Source organism: Somniosus microcephalus, unplaced genomic scaffold (assembly GCF_052327205.1).
Source record: "Somniosus microcephalus isolate GS21.2 unplaced genomic scaffold, FLI_Smic_1.0 unresolved_chr4, whole genome shotgun sequence".
In the NCBI taxonomy this organism is placed as follows: domain Eukaryota; kingdom Metazoa; phylum Chordata; class Chondrichthyes; order Squaliformes; family Somniosidae; genus Somniosus; species Somniosus microcephalus.
Genome location: NW_028225182.1, coordinates 13953666 through 13964380, shown reverse-complemented (window position 1 = coordinate 13964380; position 10715 = coordinate 13953666). Strand labels below are relative to the sequence as shown.

The window sequence follows — 10715 nt, the reverse complement described above, 5'->3', positions numbered from 1 at the left end:
CTTTACCGTAAAAGCAACAAACAAAAAGTTTAACAAAAACCTTCAACCAACGTGGGCACGAACCCAAAAGCCTGCTACCGACTGAGCAAGCATGGCCTGATCACTTTGACTATCAATTATCACTGATCGACAGTGGCACAATAATTAGTGTGGATGGGAACAGGGAATTGCAAAGGGACATTGATTGAGTGGAAAAACTGGAGGCATCTGATTCAGAGGATTTGGGGGCGACGCGGAAATTCGAGAGTTTAATGACTTTGAAAGGAACATTCTTGACTTGTGCAGTTTCGGCCAGAGAAATGTTACTGAAAGGTAATGAATCCAGAATCTGGGATCCAGCATTTCACCTTCTCGCTGAACAGTTCTTTCTGGATATTTAGCTAAACAGAGGTTTCCATATTGTAGTGGTTATTACGTTCACCTCACAAGTGCAAACTCCCCGATTCAATCCCTGGCGCAAGCATTATGTTCGATAAATGGTCCCCGGTTCAAAACTGGAAAGAAACCTTCCCCATTTCAATTGAATAAATATGAAATTGGAAAAATTCATATTGTAATTAAATATCAATAAAATAAAATATCTCATAGAGCCCGTATATTATCTGAGCCCACACCATTCTTCACAGTCTCAAATTTAGCACAGATACCGACAGTGTCCCTCCCTCACTCCCGTTTCCTGCCCTGATGGTGCAGAAAGCCCCTCTCAAAGCTGCACATTCGACTGGCTTCAGTGGATCCGCAGGAGATTTTAATATAATCCTGCAGAGTCGTCTCTGCTAATAATGATAGGTCATTACCATATTTCACACACCGCCGCAACTCCGACCAGTTCAGTCTAAGTCCCCTTTTTAACAGTCTTAATTACTGCCAAATAACCTCTCTGGCACTGAAAATATATTTTATAAGTGTGGAATCTCATTCCTTCAGATATAAATTGTTGTTGAATATTTTTTATATAATAAAAATGTTTTTACATTTTTCTATTTTTCTTCTCTCTCTCTAAATCCAACCTTTATTTCCCTCTCTTTATTTCGCTTTCTGTGCCTGATTTGACATTGAATTCACTGTTCTAACAGATCCTGGTTCAGACTGCGCTGCTCATTAACGAATCTTCAATCAATTATTTATGAGGTAGGGCAGCACAGTGAGTTTGTTAATCGACCAGTATTCCAGAGGAAAGGTGGAATGGTGGGGAGAAAATTGTCCAGTGCTTGCTGGTGGAGAGGTTTGCCTTGAGGGGGCAGCGATGAATCACCATTGCAGTGCTGGTCCCGCCACACACTGTTCCTCAGCCGCAGACCTCATGATGATCTGGAGACCTGAGCTCACAATCCCACCACGGCAGATGGTGGAAGGATTAAAATCGGGGATGTGCAAGAACCCAGAATTGGAGGAGTGCAGAGATCTCAGAGGGTGTAGGGCTGGAGAAGGTTACAGAGATAGGGGGAGGCGAGTCCATGGAGGGATTTGAAAACAAGGACGAGAATTTGAAAACTGAACTGTCGCCTGAAGGGAGCCAATGTAGGTGAGTGAGACCCGGGGTGATGGGTGAACGGGACATGGTGCGCGTTAGGATACGGGCAGCAGAGGATTGGATGAGCTGAAGTTTATGGAGGGAGGGTGATGGGAGGCCTTCCAGGAGTACATTAGAATCGTCAAGTCTGGAGGTGACAAAGGCAAGGATGAGGGTTTCAGCAGCAGATCAGCTGAGGCAGAGGCGGAGTCGGGCGATGATACGGAGGTGGAAGTAGACCGTCTTGCGCAGAAGCTCATCTCGGGGACAAATACCAAGGTTGCAAGCTGTCTGGTTCAGTCTCAGTGGCCAGGGATTGGGATGAAGTCGGTGGCTCGGGAACGGAGTATGTGTCGGGGACCAGCACTGCAATGGCGATACATCACTGCCCTCTCAAGGCTACTTGCAAACCCCGTCCAGCAGCAATATTGGAAGAACTGGACAATTTTAACTCCACCATTCCATTTTGGCCCGGCCTTTTCTCATCCACACCTTCAGCGTCTACACTTTGCCACTGCTGAGCAGCCAATCACACAGTTGCGATCAAAATTTGTTTTATTTGTCCCCAGCTGGGACAAGAAGAAACCTGGTTCCACCGAGACTCAGATCGCTGGATTCAAAGTCCAGAATGCTCCCCATTGCAGCATGAAACCCTTATACAGCATTTTTGAGGCCATATCGCTTTTTTCCAACTCGCCTACCATTCACAGCTGCTGAGTATTTCCAGCGAATTCTGTTTTTATTTCAAACTTCCAGCATCCGCAGCATTTTGTCCTGTGTTAGAAAAACAAACGGAACCCTGGGCTTTACAGACAGAGGCATAGAGGGCAAAAGGAAGGAAGTTATACCAAACCTTTGGAATATTGTGTGTAATTCGGGCACTGCGCTTTAGGACGGATGCGAGATTCAGTTCCGTGGAGTAGTGGAGAAGAAGAGGTTGTTCTCCTCAGAGCAGAGAAGATAAGGGGAGATTTTGTCAACGTGTTCAATGTCATGAAGAGTTTTAATAAAGTAAATAAGGAGAACATTTTCCAGCGGCAGAAGTGTTGCTCACCAGAAAACACATATTAAAGTGATTGGATAAAGTATCAGTAATAAGGTTCTCTCGGGCTTTTGTTGGCCGATTTACTGGTAAAGCTGGGAATTGAGGGGAAACTGGTTCATGGTTTGTAACACAAGCAGTGCGCGGGGTCAGACCGGCCCGGCTAGCTCAGTCGGTAGAGCCTGAGACTCTTAATCTCAGGGGCGGTTTGTGTTTCAAATTATTGGTCTGGTTTCACAGGCGATCCCCAGCTCTAAATCCCCCGGCACCTCTCGGTCAATGACTCTTTCAAAAAATGCGATTCAACATTATCAGGAAATCTGAAGTGTTTATAAACACCGGAAGCTGACACACCAGGGAAGACCTCACAGTCTTGGACACAGAGTGAAATACACTGAAGTGTTTATAAAAAGTTACAGAACACAACACGTGTGTAAAATCCCCCGTTGTTTTCTCGGCCCTGATGGGTTTTGAAGGGAGAGACGGGCCGAAGTCCCACTGAGCCGCACTGACCCCGAGCCAAGGTGAAATTAAAGTCAGTTCAATCTTTAGCAGCGAGCGGCTGGAGAGAGACAAGATTCCGGAATCAAGGAGAGATTTTCTTACTTTGTTGAACCACATTTATATGAAACACTCATTGACCGAGCTGGGAATCGCCTTTAAAATCAGCCCAAAAATTTTAAGCGCAAAATCCCCGCCGTGGGGATGAAGTATCCGACACTCCACCGACTGGGCTAGCCGGACTGGTCTGTCGCAAGGACCCTGCCTGTGCTCCAGTTTCCTCTCAATTCCCCGGTTTATCAGTAAATCCACCAGCAAAAGCCCGAGGGAACCTTATTACTGATTCATTGTCCAATTACTTGAATAGAAAGCGAGCGGAGGAGAAGGATTGAGAGCTTTTAGTGTGGGACAGAAGTGATGTTGTTTGACGGAGAAGCGACACAATCTCAATCAGTGCAGAGAGAGGTGAGTCAGCGGGTCACCTTCTCCCTTAACACACCCTTCTGACTCGCGGCTGACAAACTGAGCAGAGGTTTCGGGACTGTAGCAATTATCCCGCTCGCCTTACACCAGAAATGCCCCCGGTTCCGCTCCAGGGCGGGATGAATGATTTTGGATCTTGCTCCAGTTGAACCTCCAGGGGCGAGTTTCTCCCCCTGTGTAAAAGCGGCGACAATTGTCGGTCCCTGTTAAACTGAACAACGGCTGCACCAGATTCCCGGTGTGATAAACACTGAACATTTTTAATCAACTCCTCAAATACCGTCTGTAAAATGAGAACTGGTGAAAATTCATCACAAGCAAAAGACAAAACACTTAAAAAAGTTTTGCCTGTCACTCGGTGACCATGTTAGGATTTCCTTCAGTCTGAAACAGAAAGTCGATTCATCAATTCGAACAATTGTTCATCTTTTTACAGAGTTTAATGAGTTTTGTGAAATTCAGATAATAAAGTGCATGAATTCAAAAGTTAATCCCGGACCTGCATTTGTAAACCACAGTTCTCCTCTGTGATGCTCTTGCTACAGTCAACGGCGGTAGAGTTTCTGCAGTGCAGTGACTAACACATTCCCCTCGCGCGCGAAATAGTTCCCGGTTCGATACCAGGCGGAAACATTATGAAAATCTTCCCCATTAAAATTGAATTAATATAAAAAAATGGAAGAACTGATTTTGTGGTTAAATATCAATATCAGTAAAAATCTCAACGAACCCGTATATTTTCTCTGTACAATTCTGCACAGACTCACACTCAGCACAGATACCGACAGTGTCCCTCCCTCACTCCCGTTTCCTGCCCTGATGGTGCAGAAAGCCCCTCTCAAAGCTGCACATTCAACTAGTTTCAGTGGATCCGCGGGAGATCTTTAAATGATCCTGCAGCGTCGCCTCGGATAATAACCATAGATCGTCACCATATTTCACCCACCGCAACAACCCCGCCAATTTCAGTCTAAGTCCCCTTATTAACTCCTTTGCGCCAGGCAAACTGTTTGTACAAAATAACATTTCAGGTGAGAACACAAAAGACATGTTCGCGCAACCACAGCACCAAGTGCGGGTAGGCATCAACTTGAAATACACAGTGAGGTGAAATATTACCACAAGCTCCTGATTTACATGTTTCCATGTCTAAAAATCACGCACCGAACAATGCAGCTCCTGGGAAAACTACAAATCCAGGCAGGGCTGTGCTGCATCATTTGAAACAACAGTCAGACACAAGATTCTGCCAGTTTCCAATGTCTTCTCCTTCTGCTCCTATCACTTCTTTCCCTCCAGATTCCTCTGCTCCTCCAGCCTGCAGGTGAATTAGATGGTTGATGTAAACGCGGCGGGTTCAGGACATAAACCCTTCCCTTTCCCTCCGAGAGGATGATGCACTGTTGCTTGCTCCGTAACCGCAATAGCTCAGTTGGGAGGAGCGACTTGAAGATTTATAAAAGTACAAAAGCAAAATACTGCGGATGCTGGAAATTGGAAATAAAAACAGAAACTGCTGGAAATACTCAGCAGGTCAGGCAGCATCTGTAGAGAGAGAAACAGAGTTACCGTCAGACGAACAGTCATCGACCTGAAACGTTAACTCTGTTTTTCTCTCCACAGATTTAATAATGGTCCCGGATTCAATCCCGGGATTCGGCAGTTTTTAGTTCATTTGAGTTTCTTTCCGCTGCCATTCTCGAACTGAACGATTTAAACTGGAATTATTTCTCCGGCACTGAAAGTTTGGCGATTGAATAGAGAGACATCAAGCACGGGAAATGTTTATAACGTTTTAGATTAATCGATTTCCTCCTGTGGTTTTCTCTGGATGTTGTCTCTCTCGGTGCTGGCGAACAATTCATTGATGCATTTGTCCTGAACTGAAGCCTTTTGCCCATCTCGCGGGGTCAGAGCCGCTCTGTCTGTCTCTCACCTGCTTGTGACCATTATCGGGAACAGGCCGCCTGTTCAACGTTCATCAGCAAATCCAGAAACACAAATCAACAGAAAGATGTGTCTCTCAGCCCCGGTGGTAAAGGTGCAATGGATGTTAATCCAAATAAAGCCCCCGTGAGATTCTGTGTGGATTGGTTTACTTATAAAGTTTGTATTTTAAATATTTAGAAATAGCATAAAATAATGAAAACATCCTGATGGTTTATACGGGGATCGAACCCGCGAGCTTGGCGTTATGAGCACCACGCTCTCGACACCAACTGAACCAACCAGCCACAAAGCGCCCATTGGCCGGGTTTGAACCCAGGCTGGGGAATTATCGTTCAGACTCACACTGGGTGACCGAGTTACTGCAGAAACATTGAACACACCACATCGCTTAAACATTGTTAACTGTTCGTATATACAACTGGGCAGGGTGTAAATCAAAAGTAACAGAAAAAGAGCTCTTTAGTTTAACAAATCTCATTCTAAAAATTATTGTCGCACCACTGCTGAACAGCCCCTCCCTCAGTCCCGGTATAAAAACAGCCGGCTAGACCCCGACTAGATTCGAACCCCCTGCCAGCGGCTGGAGCCGAATCCCCGGCTCAGATGCGGTTTCACGCTCATTCCTTTAGAAAACGCGGGTTCAGATCCGAAAAATCTCTCCTGATTCGCTCCTCATAGTGAAGGAGACAAAAAGTAATTAAACCTGCCGATTCCGGGATCGTCAATCTAACGCTCGCCCAACTAAGCTGTTTCGGCTTTGCGGGCTGTGGTAGGTTCTTTGCTCTCATTCAGTTTCTACTGACCTCCATATAGAGCAGACAGGGCAGAGTCCCATCATTGGCCTGTGCTCTGGTGTATCTGGTTCCCGGGGCACACAGTGAAGCGACCGCGTGTATATCTGATCTCCACATTGATGAACAAATACAACAGCAAAAGAACTCGTGGGAAGATTCCAACAGTTGTGAGAAACCCAGACACCATGTTAATATCTCACCGTCACCATTGGTAGATGAACCGATCTAATGGCTCAAAGCGGGTTTTCAAAACAATTTGTTTAACGGATTTTCTTTCAGCGACTATTTCCATGTTCCGACAATAAATGTTACATTCTTTAATTTGGACAAGTAAACGGAGACTGGACAGTCGTTATCTTGCTCTCTGTGACCTGAGATGTTAACTCGGTAATCTCCGGCTTTAGTATATGTTGTAATTAATTCCCCAACAGGTCTCTGTGGCGCAATCGGTTAGCGCGTTCGGCTGTTAACCGAAAGGTTGGTGGTTCGAGCCCACCCAGAGACGGCGTTTTAACATTTCCAGGTTTTCCAAATGTGCATTTTGGCTGCAAGATCATGGGATAAACTGTCGCACTGGCTACAATGTCGGTGAGTATGAGATCATCCACTGGGACCCGAGAAAACCGTTTCGTAACATTCTCTTATTGGTGACAGACTAATAGGAACATGAGGAGGCCATTCAGCCCCTCAGCCCTGTTCCTTCATTCAATTAGATCCTGGATAATCTGTATCTCAGCTGCATTGGCCCGCCTTGGTTCCATATCCAGTTTCACCAGTTTGGAATGGTCTCATTTTTAGGTGCGCCTGGTGCCGCTCCTGGCCTGCTCTTCTACACATCTCACTGAACCAGGTTTGGTCCCCTGGTTTGACGGTAATGGTAGAGTGAGGGATCTGCCGGGCCAGGAGGCTACAGATTGTGGTTGAATAGAATTCTACTGCTGCTGATGGTCCAGAATTGTACAGAGAAAATACACGTGTTTTATGAGATATTTTATTTTATTGATATTTAATCACAAAATTATTTCAACTTTTTCATATTGATTCAATTTTAATGGGGAATATTTTACAAAATGTTTCCGCCCGGTTTCTAACGTGACCTTTCGTGTGTTAGGTGAATGTGAGAACCACTGCACTGCGGAAACTCTGTTCCATGAGCTGTCGTTAGAACATCACAGAAGAGAACCGCAGTCTACAAATGCAGGTAATAGAATCATAGAGTCACAGAGCCACACGGCACAGAAGGAAGGCATTCGGCCCATCGAGTCTGTGCTGGCTCTCTGTAGAGCAATCCAAGCAGCCCCATTCCCCCGTTCTATCACAGTATCCCTGCAAGTTTATTTCCCTCAAGTGCCTATCCAGACTTCCCTTGAAAACTGAGTGTCTCCGCTTCCACTACTTCCGTCGGCAGTGAATTCCAGGTCCTCACCACTCGCTGCATAAAAAAGTTTTCCCTCAAATCCCCCCTATATCTCTTGCCCAAAATCTTAAATCTGTGTCCCCTATTCATTTTTTCTGTTAACTAGTCCAAGGAGCATCCAAAAGGTTTAAAATTGGGGATGTTAATAAGCATCCTTTCCATCGCAGAATATGAAGCCCGGTCTCTCTCGTGACAGGCAAAGATACTCAGAACTCTACTAAGGAGAACTAACAAATACAAAATCTGTCAGAGCAACAGTCGAGCTGTGAACAGAGTGGGAAGGACACAGAGGAGATGGACATAGAGAGAGACAGAGAGAGAGAGACGGACACGCAGAGCGAGATCCTCAGTTTGACGTCTAACAGAGTGGGCCCAGGGATGAGGGACTTCAGGTATATGGAGAGAATGGAGAAGCTGGGATTCTTTTCCTCAGAAGTTTAAGAGGAAATTTAATGGAGGTTTTCAAAATAAGGAGAATCCAGTGGCAGGAGGGACGGTAACCAGAGGACACTAATTGAAGATAACCGGCTATAAAACCAGAGGGGAGATGAGGAGAATTTGTTTACGCTGCGAGTTATTGTGATTGGGAATGTGCTGCCTGAAAGGTCAGTGGAAGCAGATTCAATAGTAACTTTCAAAAGAGAATTGGTTTACTATTGAAAAGGAGAAATTTCCAGGACTGTGGGGAAAGAGCAGGGGAGTGGGACTAATTGGAGAGCTCTTTCAATGTGCCAGCGCTGACTTGATTGGCCGAATGGCCTCCTTCTGTGCCGTATCTATCTATAATTCCATGGTCTATGAGTCTCTCCGCCCCGGTGTCGAAGGTGCAATGGATGTTCATCCAAATAATTCCCCATTGAGATTCGGTGTGGATTTGTTTCCTTATAACGTTTGTATTTTAAATTTCATGAAAAGCCGTAAGTTGCTGAAAATATTCTGATGCCCCGGACGGGGATCGAACCCGTGACCTTGGCATTATTAGCACCACACTCTCAGCAATCGAGGTAACCGTCAACAAAGTTCCCCTTGGATAGGTTCGAGCCCAGGCTGGGTGATTGTATTTCAGGCTCACACTGGGTGACAGAGTTACTGCACAAACAATCAACACACCACATCGCTTAAACATTGTTAACTGTTCGTACATAAAGCTGGGCAGAGTGTAAATCGAAAGTAACAGAAAAAGAGCTCTTTAATCTATTAAACTTAATTCTGAAAGTTATTATCACACCACCGCTGAACAGTCCCTCCCTCAAACACTGTCCCGATATAAAACTAGCCAGCGTGACCCTGAGCCGCTGTCACCACAACCGGACTCGAACACGCAACCGGCGGCTGAAGCCGGATCCAGAGGGTCAGATGTGGTTTACATATAAGAACATAAGAAATAGGAGCAGGAGTAGTCCATTTGGCCCTTCAAACCTGTTCCGCCATTCAATAAGATCATGGCTGATCTTCTATCTCATCTCCACTTTCCTGCACTATCCCCATATCGTAAGAACATAATTGATTCCTTTAATATTCAAAAATCTATCGATCTCTGTCTTGAATATAGTCAACGACTAAGCTTCCACAGCCCCCTGAGGTAGAGAATTACAAAGATTCACCACCCTCTGAGTGAAGAAATGTCTCCTCATCTGAGTCCTATATGGCCAACCCCTTACTCTGAGACTGTTACCCCTGGTTCTCGACTCCCCCAGCCAGGGGAGTCATCCTCACTGCATCCAACCAGTCAAGCTCTGTAAGAATTTTGTATGTTTCAATGAGATCATCTCTCATTCTTATAAATTCTAGAGGATATATGTTTATGCACTGTATGGATAGATCTGTATTTTTGTGTACAACCATGAATGTTTTTCGATGCTTTGGCAACATAAGATGTACCTTGTCATGCCAATAAAGTGATTCGAATTGAATTGAATTGAATTGAATATAGGCCTAGTCTACTCAATCTCTCCTCATAGGACAATACACCCAGCCCAGGAACCAGTCTGGTGAACCTTCGTTGCACTCCCTCTATGGCAAGTATATCCTTCTTGAGGTAAGGAGATCAAAACTGTGCACAAAACTTCAGGTATGGTCTCACCAGGGTCCTATATAATTGCAGTAAGAAGTCTTTACTCTTATACTCAAATCCTCTTGTAATAAAGGCCAACATACCATTTGGTTTCCTAATTGCTTGCTTAACTTTCCATGATTCGTTTACAAGGACACGCAGGTCCCTCTGAACAAAAACATTTCCCAATCTCTCACCATTTCAAAAATACTCTGCTTTTCTGTTTTTCCTACCAAAGTGGATAACTTCACATTTCTCTAGATTATATTCATTTGCCATGTTCTTGCCCACTCACTTAGCCTGTTTATATCCCCCTGAAGCCTACTTGCATCCTCCTAACAACTTTGTATCATCAGCTTACATACAACTTACATTCCCATCCAGCTTTGTATACAACATTTGGTCCCCTCATCCTATTGGTGTGGGAGGCGCGAGTTCAAGATCGGAAAATCTCTCCTGATTCTCGCCCCTTACGGTGAAGGAGAAACAAATTAAACAAAATTGGCGAGACCCTGGATTGAACCAGGGACCTTTAGATCTTCATTCTAACGCTCTCGAATTGAATTGTAGCAGGGCAGCAATGGCGGAGTGCAACTCCCACAATGCCGAGCGACAGCAAAAGGGCCCTATCTCTGTGACACAGGCCGCACTGCACTCTGGGGGCTGAGCTCGCACATGCGCACCTGAGGCACCCATGTGGCGCCGCTTTCTCTCTGCGGCGCGGGACAAACTTTCAGTTGCTCCGTTAACAGTGAGCGGTGATTTTGCTGGAAATTGACGACACTTTCCCTTTTAATCGCGCGGTTATATGGCCGTAAACAGCGCGCATGCGCAGTGAGCTGGGTCACAGCAAGATGGCGACCGGGCGGCGACTGACGCCACAATGCTGGCTGACGTCAGAAGGCCGCTGATTGGCGGCTCGCTCCGGGGCCGAGGGTCAGGGGTGAGGGGGCGGCTCCAGT

The 10715-nt window shown here is 45.6% G+C and overlaps 1 non-coding gene across 1 annotated transcript; it reads left to right on the top strand.

Moving 5' to 3' along the window:
* Positions 1-6714: 6714 nt before the first annotated feature.
* Positions 6715-6788, top strand: trnan-guu (transfer RNA asparagine (anticodon GUU)). The gene has a single exon. It is a non-coding gene; the product is annotated as a tRNA-Asn (tRNA).
* Positions 6789-10715: the final 3927 nt, after the last annotated feature.